Source organism: Solenopsis invicta, chromosome 3, assembly GCF_016802725.1.
Source record: "Solenopsis invicta isolate M01_SB chromosome 3, UNIL_Sinv_3.0, whole genome shotgun sequence".
Classification (NCBI taxonomy): domain Eukaryota; kingdom Metazoa; phylum Arthropoda; class Insecta; order Hymenoptera; family Formicidae; genus Solenopsis; species Solenopsis invicta.
This window is the reverse complement of record NC_052666.1, coordinates 9,548,533-9,561,745: the sequence shown is the minus strand read 5'-3', so window position 1 is coordinate 9,561,745 and position 13,213 is coordinate 9,548,533. Positions and strand designations below refer to the sequence as shown.

Here is a 13,213-nt window from a genome sequence, read left to right as displayed (position 1 = left end):
ACAAAATCCAGGTCGGTGATACAAAAAATATCTGAATTTTTGGAAAAAATGTCCGATTAATAAGTTAGTTGTTCCAAATTTTACTATAAGTTTTATTGTTGTAATATATTATTGTTCATAATAAATTATTGTTTCAAATTTCTACGTTATGGGTTTTCTCAACTATTCTTTTTCAAACTTTCACATTTTAAATAGCGCGCGCTTTGGTAAGACGTTCCGATGTTGCCGCTCATCGAGTAATAGAAGATAACCTACGCGTGAACGAGATTTTTGCAAAAAATATCTACTCATTTCTTATTTCTCAGATATCCAATCGATCTACTCTCTTCGCACAAATTTTTCTTACATATTTTTTTGTTATTACCATTAATTTTTACAAAAACTGTCTGTTAATTCTTTACGAATTTTGTGGAAGAAGTCTCGAAAAGTGTCATTTTCCATAAGACACAATATAAAATTGCACTAAATATTTTTATTAATATCTCATCACTGAGGTACCCAAAGGACTCAAAAATTTGTGAGATATATTTTTATACACATCTTAACTTGTATTTAATTTTTTTTCAAAATCCATCTGTTAATTACTAACCAGATGAACCTCCTTAGTAAGACATAATAGAAACGTCATTTGACATTACCTTGTTCTTTGGGATTAAATATTGCAACAATATATTGCAATGATATCACTGGAATATTTTAATGTTATTATCACTGTGTAATATCACAGTAATATTTCTGTGATATTCCTGTGATATCACTAGAATACTTTAATGTCATTATTACTGTGGAATATCACAATAATATTTCTGTGATATTTGACAGTAATATGTAATATTTCTGTGATATTTTACAGTAATATGTAATATTTCTGTGATATTGCAATATTTCTGTGATATCACAGAAATATTACGTGCTATGTGGAAAATAATGAATATAACTATTTTACTAACATTTGTTTAATATTTACGCAGTAATAATATCAGGTACAAACTGCGTGTCAAAACAATTATAAATTATAATTAATACTAAAACTAATTGTTATGAACCAACTGAAATAAATTATTTTTAAATTATAGTAATTTTAAAGCATTTTTTTCTTTCATGAATAAAAACGACACTATATTAACACTATAATAACAGTATATAATCCAGTGTTTTCCAACTTTTATGTCACTTTACAGATAAAAAATTTTTACATTTATATCACTGGAACGGATGCCGTTTCTCTAGCGAAAATTTTCACCTCATTTTCTACGTGATGTTGAAAACGATGTCAAATACGATCTAAATGTATAATCCGTGGGTAAATGATATCAAATAATCGATATTTATCCATGATAACATTATATCACACAGTGTTTATGATTATAATATTTCATTACATACTTGTTTTCTCTTATCAATGCACAAAATAGGCCGGAGAGGTATGCTGGGTTCGGAAATACACTGCACTGATACACACTAAGGGTGCGATCAACTGGACACTACAAATGCTTCGAAGCATTTGATTAATCAATTAGAACAAAGAATTTTACAAATTGACGAATCAAAAGATGTTAACTTGACCGCACTCTGATACACACCGACTACCGAGTACCTTAATTAATTAATTAATTATAATTGCCTTAATTAATGGCGGGAAGTATTGGCAGAGAGGAACCTCTCTGGTATCGGAACCGACTGAAAATGGCCTTGCTATTAAGTTAGGTTAGGTGAATAAAATTTCGCGTATTTTAAATTATATAATATCAAAATGTATGTAATATAACCGTTATTATATAACATGCAATATTGTAATTATATTGCTGTTTGTCTATTATAACACATTAATAACAGGCATCATAATAGTTTCATAATCTAGTTATATTGCATGTATAAAGTAATATTATATAATTATAATATAAATAGAATGTAACATCTGTTATATTACATGTTACTCCTATATTATATAACATACATATTCTGTGTTTACTGGGACGTGAGCATTATTTAAAACCTTTTGTATGTTACTCAGTACCTTCCCATTGATAACATATGTCAAGGTTAAGGTCGTCAGAGGCTGCTCCCCTTTTGTAAAGGTTTACCTGTAAGACTTAAGCAGTAAGCAAATCAATCAATTACAGTGAAACAGTAAGGTAACCATTTTGAAACTTAAAACTTAAGACGTAACGTTGAAAAATTCCATAAGGATGAAATTTTAAGTATTAAGTTTTACGGCTAGCCAATCACAAGCTATTCGACTGAAATGTCAAACGCCAAGAAAGATTTTAGGTTATATGGTTATAACGGATAGTAGTAGTTGCGTCAAGGATCCTTTCTGTGAAGTGCGATTAAATTTACTTAGCGTTCTTGTAACAATCTACCTTGCTACATGATTAATAAGAATTTATCAAGTAAGTTTCTTTTTATCAAAATTATATACCTAATTAAATTGTTATAACAATTTTGTAAAATAAATGTACATTTCAACTCGAACTAGAGTGTCAAAAGTTTTGTCAGCTTTATTGGGGATCAATATACCTCTGTGGTTTTAATATTGCGTCAGGATTCTTTCTGTAAAGTGCGATTAAATTTACTTGGCGTTCTTGTAACAATCTACCTTGCTACATACGTTTAATAAGAATTTATCAAGTAAGTTTCTTTTTATCAAAAATATATACCTAATTAAATTGTTATAGCAATTTTGTAAAATAAATGTACATTTGTATTTAAGCTCGAACTAGAGTTTCAAAAGTTTCGCCAGCTTTATTGGGGATCAATATAGTACCTCTGTGTTTTTAATATTGCGTCAGGATCCTTTCTGTGAAGTGCAATTAAATTTACTTAAGCGTTCTTGTAACAATCTACCTTACTACATGTTTAATAAGAATTTATCAAGTAAGTTTCTTTTTATCAAAAATATATGCCTACCCAGTCGGCACAGAGAATTCAAAAAAATTCAGGCTTAGGTCATCAATCAGAATTCATTTTTAGATACAAAAAGAATAAAAAAAATTCTTTTTGTATCTCAAAATGAATTCTAAATTGATGACATAAGCCTGTATTCTTTTGTAATTCTTTTTGTCTCTGTGTACCAACTGGGTAATTAAAATGTTATGACAATTTTGTAAAATAAATATACATTTATATTTCAGCTCAAACTAGAGTTTCAGAAGTTTCGCCAGCTTTATTGGGGATCAATATACCTCTGAAAAATGGATGATGAAGAGGATGTATTGACAATATTTATATTGCTAGTTGGTTTGTACGTGTTACAACAAAGAAAATTTTTTCGATGGATCAATCGGAGATATTGGGTGCGACCAATTAACCATTAACATGAAGCGTCGCGATCAAGAAGATTTTCATGATCTATTACAAGAAATGAATCCAGATATGTTTTTCCGTTATACCAGAATGTCTCCATGTATTTTTACCCAACTACTCGAAATGCTAAAACCATTTTTAGTTAAAAATAGTCACCGAGCTTTAATTCCCTAACAACGCCTTGCTGTGACTTTAAGGTATATATGTTTTGTAATGGTAACAGTATAAGTAAAAACATTTTCAATTTACTATAGCTTAAATTCAAGAAAAGTCACTAAAGTCAAGTAAAATCTTTGTTTTGATATTTCTTGTATAATTACATACAATCTTTAATTCTTTCGAACTGTGAATTACTTTCAGTTTCATACAGTTTTTTAGATTGGATCAGAAAGGTAATTTCACAAAATTACATTAAAATTTCAAATTTAATAAATTTAAAAAATTTTTCCTGGGTGGGTGATCTCAAAAAAACTAGTCAGCATCAATAATATTCAAATAAATTTCAATTCTGTGAAAATATTTTTCTGATTCAATCTAAAGAACTGTATGAAATCGCAAGCAAAGTCTTACAGTTCGACAAAATTAAGAATTGTGTATAATCATACAAGAAACATTTTGGCAGTAAGATCTTGCTTGATCAGATAGTGGTCTTCCTCAAATTTTATTGTATTATATACAAATCACGATCTAGATTAATATGAACATATATTATTATAGCTTAATTCTTTAATTTTTGCTTGTTACATCAGGTATCTTGCTACAGGAGACCAAATCTTATCAATTGCGTTAGCATATCGCATAGGAGAATCAACAGCTCGCAAAGTGATAAAAGAGACTTGTGATGTAATTATAGAACAACTAGCACCAATATATTTGAGAGCTCCTATAGAATAAGAATGGATTCAAATTTGTGAAGGATTTTGGAAGTTTAGAATCTACCTAATTGCTGCGGAGCTATAGATAGAAAATATATACAAATACAAGCTCCACCAAATTCTGGAAGTACATATTTTAATTATAAAAAGACTTTTAGTTTAGTATTACTGGGGGCATGTGATTACTATGAATTTACTGTCACTGATGTTGGAGCATATGGTAGTAATAGCGACGGAGGAGTTCTATCAAGATCAGAATTTGGCAAGGCATTGAACAATAGTAATTTAAATTTACCTCGAAGGAAAGCCAATTTACCTGGGAGTATTACAAGGACTCCATGCTATTTTGTTGGATATGAGGCATTTCATCTTACACAAAATATGATGAGGCCATATTGTGGCCGTAATTTAAATAAAACAAAATCTTTAATTAAAGACTATCGCGAGCTAGAAGAGTTATAGAAAACTCATTTGGTATATTTGTTTTGCGATGGAGAGTCCTAAGAAAACCAATTGCTATGAATCCCGAAAGTGTTGACAAGATAGTACTAACAACAGTATGTCTTCACAATTTTTTAAAAACTGTAAACGATTTAAATTTGGTAAATGACAGAATTTATTGCCCTCCCAATTTCGTTGATACTGCGCAAGAAAATGGTGATGTTACTCCTGGAGCATGGAGAAATAAAAATTTTGGAAATAACATGGAACGTATCAGACCATCTGCTGCTCATCGTTCAACTCAAGCTGCATACAAGCAACGAGATGAAATAGCAGATTATTTGATAACTTCCAGTGGTGAAGATCTATGGCAATATGAGTATGTAAACAGAAGTTTTAATGGTCCACATTTTGTTAATACATAAATCTGTTTTTTTTTGTAACAAGTAAATTTCAATAATATAATAAAACAAATTATATATATATATTGTGACGTGACATCCTGTTAGGCTGTCCGTCACAGGAATTGTAAGGTCCGGCCGGGGAGCGCACGCTACGGCTCTACGTCCTCTTAGCTCGGAGACGGATGTGTCGGCGCGTGCGCTAATAATTCCGCGTTTTTGTTCTGTGCGCTTGTGTTTGTCCGTTAATTGTAGCGACATTTTGCGAATCGGCGGCTGGCCAATATTAATTCTGTACCGACAAAGTCTCACCCGGCAAGAAGACTGCTAGACGGAAGACCTACCGCCACTCGGAATCTTACGGATCGTGCGCAAGATCGCAATGGCGCGCACGACAGGTGATCTCTCTTCATTTAGTTACATTATCTGTACCGTCGCGCCTGTACGCAACAGTAAGGCCGCTGAATATTGCAGGACGCAAAGAGGAAAGGTCCAACGTAGGGGACGTCGACACTCCACGCAGATCATCGCGTGGAAGACTCCGAACGAGGAGCTGCGAAAAAATGGTCCTGACTTGGTCCCGAGCGTGGAGGCGCCGGACACCGAAGAGTCCGTAGGGATAGCCGTCCGGCCTCGGGAAAACCACGGAAAAAATCGCGAGCTGCCCGAAGACACCGACCTACCTCAAATTGCGCGCCGCGGCGCAACAGCCTGATTAGAGGGTCGCGAGGACCGCATAATGAAGCTGAGCCAATAGCGGGGCGCGACGAGCCCCGTGCGTGGGGCGAGAGATCCTGCGTGCCGCCTGCCGAATTTCCTCGCGCTATCGATCACTTCGCTGTGGATCGCCCCGAGGTACTGTCACGAGCTGGGAGGACAAGAGCCGCTAACGCCCAAGGACGATCATTCTTCGAGCCAAACCAGCGTCGTGGTGAGACGAACGAGACTTTGTAAAGCCACCGATTTCGCCGGTCGGTTGAGTCGTGCGTGTGGTAATTGCACTTAAAGTTCCCGGTCGCCGTAAGATCTTCCGCCGGAATTAGAACACGTCGGTAACCGCGTGCTGGCCGCGTGATTGGTCGCCGTGCGCCTCATCCGATCAAGTCGCGTCTTAATTTTCTTCGGCTTCGTTTACTTGAGAGCGTCGCCAACACCACAGCCAAGTCGCGCTAATTGTGTAAAATTCTTGTGTGTCGTCTGTAGTAGCGTCTGTGTGTGCCTCTGCTTGGCGATCGCGTATTTCCGATCGCGCCTTTCGCACCGGATCGCCATGCAATCTTGCGTGTAATGAGAGTGTGCAGAATTTTGAGTGTGCGCGGCGTGTTTGGTCCGCCGCTAACTAGAGCGGAATCTTGACTCTCTCTCCGTTCGGTGAACTCGTACCGACGACCGCGTGGGATTTTCCGATCGCGCCCGGATCGCGAGACATTGTTGCGGGACTCTGTGAGTCGATGTCAGATATTGGCCGAAATACATTATTAATTTTTCTGTCACATTGGTGTGTTCTATTTAAGCTCCCTCGCTCTCTGCTAACGTCCCGCCCGCAGCGAACCACCCCCTCTGCTAATTCCGTGGCTGAGCTATCGGTTAAGAGAGCCCGTTATTGCCCGTGACGAAGTTGAGTATTTTCGCGTTCCATCATACCGGAATTTGGAAATCGGTAACGTCGTAATATAAGAGTGGCACGCTCGCTCGTGCCTGGCGCCCAATCGTATCGTTCGATTTCGTGCCTTCAAGTGTGAGCGACTTTGCGAACCATTTTCTTAGCGAGTTATCGTCACGAGCGACTAACGTAGTTGCACCACGCTCGTGAGTGCGGTCGCAATATATATTGTAAGAGACTGGCTCGTATGTCAGAGTGGATTGTCAGGAAGCCGGAAGAGGGGACCGGGGAGCACACGGAGGTTCACAACCGGATTATTTAATAAGAACACTGTTTTATTCCTGAGCATTGTTACACCGAGCGGCCATCATCATCCGCCTCGCGAGAGAGAGCGCGCGAGAGAGTTTCTTATGTTTCTTATGTCTTTTATCGTAGTAGGTTTTGTTATATAATTTTAAGGTATCCGAAGCTTGTTTAGCTATCTCGCGTTGTTGTTCTATTTCCGTATAATCGAGGCCGGATTTTGCTAGGTTATTTAAAAATTGAATTAGTGGTTTATCCGTTTGATTTTGTTTACCTATACCGAATAGAAGTTTGGTGAACATTTTATGGAAGAGTGATGCGAATTATTAATTGTGTATTGTACTTCGTTGATTTTGTCTGACTACTCATATTGATCATCCACTATTTTTCTTAGCGACGATTTAAGGAATCGATTAATTCTTTCCACGGTACCGTTAGCCCATGAAGCGGCGACCGCTATTAGATGGTGTTTGATACCTTTTCAATTAGAGGGAAAGGATATTTTTATTTCTCCACTCTCGCGTTTAAAGGTCTTTAGTCTAAGCACAGCCTTAATTTTCCCGAACGCTTACGGACTAGAACGATACGAGCGCAGTAGAGTGACGTGCTTTCCTTAATAATTTTCCGCGCTAATAAATCATCTATAATTTCCCGAATTTGTATTTGTTCAGATAGCGCAAACTTTCTCGGTGCATATGCGTAAGTTGACGTGTCTTTTAACGTTACTGTAACCGGAAGCAATTCTTTGACTTCATTTTTTTCCTGTAAGTGGATACTAAGAGCTTTATTTATAGTTTCCAGGATTTTCTTGTCCACATCAAGTCCAAAATCTGATTTCACTTCTTCTAGAGAGAGGAAAGAAGAGTTTTGAATAGTGTCTAAATATATATTTGCAGAGGCGACTTTGCTAAGTAAAGATAATTTATTTTTCTCAGTGTTTTCAGACGGATGGTAATGTAATTTTAAGTTATTTTTAGTTAAAAAGTAGCGTCCAAGTATTACTAGTGTGGGCCATTTTTGCGTTTTAATAATGTAAAATAAAATTTTAGTTGGTGTTTCTGATAGATGGATAACTTTAACTTCACTTCTTTGTACCCAGTTACATTAATATTAGTATCATTAATAGTGTAGAACTTTTTGCGTGTTATTGAAACTGTTAAACTGTTTAAAATATGTGTGACTCTGTAATAAATGAGGCGGGACTACGGGTATCTATTAACGCATTAAGATCGTATGTAAAGTTATCTAACAAAGTAATTTTAACTAAAGGTTCGCTTGTCTGGACTGTGCGTTTTTCTATTGTAGAAACGCTGGCGACGATGTCGGAAGTGTCTTCCTGTAGCCCATCTTCTCCCGATGTTCTCTCTTCCGCTGCGGCGACAGGAGCGGTAAAGTTTGGTTGCACTGTCGAGGATTCTCTTCGTTTTAGCTTCTAACACTCGGCTTTTTCGTGTCTCTTAGCTTTGCAGTACGACTTATCTGATTTTGGCAAAGGTATTTTAAGTAAGGTAGAAAGATTTTCTTTCGATTTTTGTTTTTGAACAACCATGAGGATTGATTTCTTGAATAACGCAGCTCCGTACGCTTTGAGTAGTAAATCCATCCTTCCTAGGAAATCATCCACGGTGGTTATGTTATAAAAGACTGCAACACCTCTGATTAAAAAATTTGTAATTCTTCCGATGAAGAGATTAATTATATCCAACTGACTCAAGTGTAGCAGTTGGATCAGCTTTTGTTTCCGCATTGCATAGTCTGCAAAATTTTCTTTGGGATAATTCCATTTGCAAGATTCAGCTCGTTGCATAACTGATGTAAATAATATTCGCCTTTTAAATCGACGCGGGATGGTATTTTTGAATGCTTTCCATGATTCCGCAATTAAACCTTCCTCCAGGTCAAACTAATTTCTGGCTATTTTATGTAGGTTACGTGTAGCTGCTAGTAACTTAATACTGCCGTCCACCTGATGGATTGAAACCATTATATCTATTTTGCGAATCCAAATTTCAATGTCTTCGTCCTCTGTACCATAGAAAGAAGGTATCTGTGATGCCAGTAAAGTGATTGCCTGAGCAGAAAGAATAGCTGCTAGGGTTGTCGAATGTGACACCAGTCCGTGTTGGCAATATTGATTCGGTGGTGGCATGTAGTTTTCATTCTGGCAAGAAGCTGGAAACGTGTGCTTATTTTCAGTGTTTGGTGAAGGATTAAATTATCTTATCTTTTCGTTACTATCAGTTATTGACGTTTGCGTCGACCAATTAACGTGAAACTGAGGTTGCAACGACTTATTAGATTGTATCTTTTCTTTCTGCATAAGGTTAAATAAAGATGTGGAGGAGGCAGAGAGCTGTTCTAGCTAACGTGTGAAAAACCGTACTTGTCTCTCTAGATCCTGAGAACGTTGGCGAAGTGCGGCATAATCTTCTGGTTCTTCTATTATAATAGAATGTGTCGGATTATTCTTACCGAGAAATCCTTTACCTTCGGCCATAGAGGACAGCGTTTCAGATCCTTCTTGGCGTTTGAAATAATCAAGGAGCGCTTGGATGCACGCTGGCTTGTTGTATAACTCGGGTAAGCCGTATTCTCTAAGCTTATCCTTCAGCTGGAGTAGGGAGAGCTCCTTCAAAGTTTCTTCATCCATGTCGTCACCGGCACGGTTGAAAAAGTTTTAGACGTAATGTACGCTCGTACGTTATACTTTTGAATAAAAAAAAAATGGTGGACGTCTTGTGCGACTCTTTCCTCACAGAGACTAGCCTGCAATAGAAAGATCTCGGCCTTTCCATTGATAGATCGCGAAAGCGATAACACCTTGCCGGAGAGCCTGGACGCAAAGGAGGGTTATGTCTAACTGCACTTTTCGCCGAACAGCCCAGACGCAAAAATTTGATTGTTCGCTGGAGAGCCCGGACGCAAATGTGGTGACTCTTTGCCGGAGAGCCCGGTCGTAAAAGAGGTTGAATGTCTAATTCCACTTTTCGCCGGAGAGCCCGGATGCAAAAAAGTTGCCGAAAACTGCGCGGCCGTTACACTTTAGAGTTCACTTGTAATGTCGGTACGCCACGCGGCTCGAACGTGGATCCGCGAGAATCCGTGTGAACCCGTGTGTATCCTACTTTTTAGGCTGTAATAGACTGGCTCGTACGTCGGAATGGATTGTCAGGAAGCCGGGAGAGGGGACCGGGGAGCACACGGAGATTTACAACAGGATTATTTAATAAAAACGCGAACAGCGCTACGAGATGCCGTAGTGGCAACACAGGATATGTAAGAGAAGGAGAGACGCGCTCGCTCTTTCTCGCGCGCTTTCTCTCGCGAAGTGGATGATGATGGCCGCTCGGTGTAACGACGCTCAGGAATAAAACAGTGTTCTTATTAAATAACCCGGTTGTGAATCTCCGTCTGCTCCCCGGTCCCCTCTCCCGGCTTCCTGTCAAGAGACGTGTATATATATATATATATATATATATATATATATATATACGAGGTGTGTTCAAAAAGTATCGCGAATTTTGTGTTTTTTCAAAAATTATTTATTTATTCATGAATATCTATTTTGTCCCCTTCAAAGTAATCCCCATGAGATATTATACACTTGTGCCAACGGTTTTTCCAATCTTCGAAGCACTTCAAAAAATCATTTTTTTTTATCTTGTTCAGCTCCTCCTTCGATGCCGTCTTTATCTCGTCAAGCGTAGCGTAACGTCGTCCTTTCATGGGCCTCTTCAGTTTAGGGAACAAGAAAAAGTCACAGGGGGCCAGATCTGGGGAATACGGTGGCTGCGGCATCATTAGTGTGTTGTTTTTGGCCAAAAAGTCGCGCACAAGCAACGATGTGTGAGCAGGGGCGTTTGGTACGAATTTCGCGGCGACCCGTCTCATGCCCAAATCATTGATAAAAATCGAATGGCACGAGCCAATCGATATGTTTAGGTCCTCAGCAACTTCTCTAACGGTGATTCGACGATTGGCCAATACCATTTTCTCCACTTCATTAATTTTTTCGTCTGTTGTTGAAGTGCTCGGGCGTCCGGAACGCTCTTCGTCGTTTACATCTTCTCGGCCTTCTGAGAACATTTTGTACCACCGATAAACGTTGCTTCGGTCCAAGGTAGTTTCTCCGTATGCCACAGTCAACATTCGGAATGCATCCGCGCACTTAATTTCGTTTTTCACACAAAATTTGATACAGGTTCTTTGATCCATTTTTTTTGAATAGGTAAAAATCGAAGACGATCCAAAACACGTGCAAGCAAAGCAGCTGTCAACAATTAAGTGAACATTCAAAATGGCCGAGCTTGTCGGCATAAGTGAGAGACATGAGTACCAACATAACGCCACAAAAAGATCGAAATTCGAATATACGTAACCCGCGAAAATTCAAAATTCGCGATACTTTTTGAACACACCTCGTATATATATATATATTGTGACGTGGCAATTTTATCTGCCTCGCTACTTCGTCCTCCACCTAAGCATAGCGCAAAGAGGCGCGTATGACCGAGTCGGGCACTCAGCGAGAGAGCAAAATCGCCGGCGGGACTGCGTAGCGTATTATTTTCATTTACTTATTCGCGGCTTATTTCATGTAACCGCAGGCACTTCGACAAAGGACCAGCAGCGGCGAGGGAGATGGACAGCGGCAAGAAAAGAAGAAGGCGATTGTCCAGGGCCGGCGCACAGGAAACCGCCGACGGAGAGGAGGACGAGACAAGACGTGGCGACAGATAAGCGCCACTCAACAGAGGCTCGCAAGTGGCACAGCTGATGGACAGGCTGGGGCGGGCGAACGGCCAGGACAAGGGCCGTCGAATGCCGGCTGTCCATCAAGGAGGGTAGCGGCGAAGATTCGTCGCAGGAAAATTCTGCTACTGTCTTCCGCGAGGACGACGAGAGCGGCGAGGATGTCAGATGCCGACGGGGACCGCACGACACCTGCGGAAACCCGACACTGTGCTACCGTGACGTCACGGCTAGATAAGGGCGGCCGCTAATAGGCCGCGCCGCTAGGCGCAAGGATATCGCGCACCCTGTGGGAGGGGTAGCGCCCATCGATCGCGCATCGAGCGCAATCCTCTCGACTTTTGCGTGCGACCCGGTGACGAGAGCGCGTGCTATCGGAAGCGAGCGAGTAGGATATCGTCCTGAGCTACCGGAAAGCGGCTGTCGGGTGCCCGGCCTGGCGATCTCTGCCGGGGTCCTGGAGACGAGGAAGAGGACCATGCCGAGAGTCGAGGTGACCCGTCTAAATGCTGTGTAAAGCCACGAGCTGTCGGTGTCGACCGGCTCGCGCTCTGAGGTGGAGCCATTAGGTTAGTGTGTGAGTGCGTCCGCCGCGTGGCGATTGAATGCACCTTCTTAGTGTTTGGCTGGCTCTTCACCTCAAGCCCGAGACCTTGTCGACGCACCCAGTTGTCGGCTGCCGCGTGTACTTTAGCTGTCCCGCCGTAGAAGCTCGCGAACGATCGGCTTCCCGGGAAGCCGCAAAGCCCTCGCACAAAGCCCTGCGCGAATCGTGTTCCGACCGCGATCGCACGGCCGCCCGCGTTATCGGTGCGTTGTCGTATCGCGCGTTTTAGGACGAATTTTGTAACTTGGCCGCGACGACGGCGTTATCGTCAGCGGGTATCTTTGATTGTGCTACGTTTTGAATTGATTAATGCCTGTTAGCGAAAGTTCGGCTAGTGTGTTCTCGCCGCGCTGTTCAGAATGCGCGTGATTGGCTGTCGAGTTCCACGCGGGATCAGCCGCCGTGGTTCGCGCCGTTAGCGTAATTGTTGTAGGATTTAAGAGCATTCTCGCATTCTGCCTATTCGTTTTCACCAACTCTTTATCTTTTTCGTTCTTTTCTTACTCTGACTTATATTTTCTTTGTGTTTGGCTGTACTCCGTCTCTATTATACGCTATAATATATGTTATTTCTATCTGTTATATCGGTCTGATTTTACTTGGTTTCTCGCCTACCCGTCTCCTCCCGTAAGAGAGCCGCTCCGTCCCTGTCTCCGCTACCCCGCCCCTCTACCGGTTAGAGGAGCTAGCCGGCCGCGTGTGAGCGACGATTTCGCGTTTTCGTCTGGCGATCTATCGCGTGTGGTGGATCCGCGTTTAGCGTTGAAAAGTGAACCCGGAGACGCGACCAGTATCATCGCGTCTGGCGCCCAATTTCGCGATTTGGTATGAACATATCTATCGGTTCGTTCATCGCTCACGCGCGTGTTTCGCGTGTAATTTTGGTTCCTTTGTTTGATCGCGTATGTCGCCGCTGCTCTCCGGT

At 40.6% G+C, this 13,213-nt stretch overlaps 1 protein-coding gene and 1 pseudogene across 1 annotated transcript in view; both read left to right on the top strand.

Annotated features, from left to right (window-relative positions):
- LOC120357042 (protein GVQW3-like) overlaps nucleotides 1–13,213 on the top strand; it is a 240,672-nt gene that overhangs the window by 203,499 nt on the left and 23,960 nt on the right. The gene's annotated exons all lie outside the window — the stretch shown is intronic.
- On the top strand, nucleotides 3,177–4,200 carry LOC113003356 (annotated as a pseudogene).